Source organism: Pterocles gutturalis, unplaced genomic scaffold, assembly GCF_000699245.1.
Source record: "Pterocles gutturalis isolate BGI_N339 unplaced genomic scaffold, ASM69924v1 scaffold48484, whole genome shotgun sequence".
Classification (NCBI taxonomy): domain Eukaryota; kingdom Metazoa; phylum Chordata; class Aves; order Pterocliformes; family Pteroclidae; genus Pterocles; species Pterocles gutturalis.
The window spans coordinates 4,308-6,383 of record NW_010132493.1 but is presented as its reverse complement, the minus strand read 5'-3'; positions in this window follow the sequence as shown (position 1 = coordinate 6,383).

The following is a 2,076-nucleotide window of genomic DNA, read 5'->3' as shown; positions in this document are numbered from 1 at the left end:
GGAAAGAGCAGTCATTCCTAAATGTCTCTGACCTATCTTCATGGGTATGTAGTCCCAAAAACCTCAGAGCACACACAGACTTAGTATTTTACAGGTCTAACTAAAACAGCATTGAACTATATACCACCCAGAGTTTTGTGTATTTTTGAAGTCTTATTTCTTGTACCTGTGAATGTAACAAAATCTGCATTCAACATAGCAAGCAGACTTTTACCCTTCTTCACCTTTGACGGTTGAATTTTTACTACTAGCCTGAAAAACACTCAGAAAATATTACATCTGCTAGACTGTCAGCTCAGCTGTGTAATTCATGTACTTCAGTTAATTTGCATGAAACTATGACAAATTTCCACCAACTAAGCATCTTTCTAGTGTTAAAAATAGTCACACATGGAAATTTTTTAAATTATAGAGAAAATCCTCCACAAGGCTGCCTTTCATCATCTGAAGATGAATCACGCATGTTGGAACAGTTTCGCAAAAAATTAAAACTGTGTTAAGAGCAGAAAACACTGGAAATTGACAGTCTCAGTGGAAGAGAGTGACAATCAACTTATCAAAATATTTCACATAGCTCTGTCTGAGATGCTATAGTTAGTGGTTCAGCACTAGTCACCAGTTGCTTTCAGACAGTGGAGGCTAAACAGCGTATCTGGACCAGCGGCTGGCTGGGGACAGGGATGTAATGACAGAAGCTGAGGTACTTGGTGGCTTCCAAGTGAGCCCTCAAACCACTCACACCCCTGAGACCAGTTGGGCTGCAACGAAGGGTGCTGAGAGGGCTACCTGATGTTCTTGCAAAGCTGCTGTCCTTCAGTTCCAACAGGTCATGGAGAATGGAGGAGGTCCCCCAGGACCAGAGCAAAGCAAATGTTGCACCCTTCTTCAGTGAAGGGCAAAATAGGATAATCTGGGGAACTACAGGCTATTTGGCCTCACTTTTGGTCCCTGGGAAAGTCATGGGTGGAGCAAGAACTCTTGAGTGTGTGCAAGCACGTGAGGGAGAAGACAGGGATTGGGAGCAGTCAGCAAGGATTAAACAAGGCTAAATGATGCCTGACCCACTGGATGGTTTTCAGTGAAGAAAATACTGGATTTGTGGATGAGGGCAGAGCAGTAGATGGTGGCCTGGATGTATATGAGCAAGACTTCAAAAGACACTGTGAGGAAACGCAGCAGGACCTGGGCTGGAGAATTGGGTGGCTTTGAAGTACCTGCTCTACCTAGGAGGAGGTGACCAGTGGCCAGGCTTTTTGCCAATGGTGGCTATAACTGTAAAGCAGAGTTTCCATCTAGAGAAAGTGGTGGTGGGGAATTTCCCTAGCAGAATAACTAAGTACTGGGACAGGCTGCCCAGAGAGGCTGTGCTATCCCTGTCCTTGGGGGATTTCAAGCCCTGGCCAGGTGAAGCCCTGAGCAACCATGTCTGACCCTGCAGGTGAAGGGGTTGAACTGGAGACCTCCTGCAGTCCACACCAGCCCATATGACTGTTTTCTATATTCCTCCAGCAGTTCTACAGTTACAAAACCACTCCAGAGGAATGAGAGCTGAAGAAAAATATTTCCAGTCAGATAACCCATTTCTTATGAACAGAATGTTTTAAATTATATGTAATACCTGAAGCTTGCTGTAACCCATGTTGCACACAACCACTCTGTCACCCCTGCAAAGTCCAGTCCCCACAAAGCCCCAACATATTGTTCCCTTTTTCACCTGTTCTGCAATATTTAACTTAGTATTCTTTTCATATTAACACTGCCACATCTGTCTGGGATTCAAATTAGTCAAATGTTTGCTTACATTAATGACAGAATGACTGAGGTGGGCAGGCTGCTTACTACATGTAACATAAAGCTATCTTCCCACTCCCAGCAGTTGTATTTCAGAGGATCAATTAGCCCAGATGAAGCTGGGAATAGTGATTAAAAAAAAAAAAAAAAAAAAGCTGAGAAATAATGAAGACCCTTAGCACTTTCTAGTGCTGTTGTGACTACCATTTGGCTCTGCTGACATCCTCACGTGAAGCTACAAACTAAACCATTTGCGTGGTAAAACAGCGGGATAGTAGGAGATGG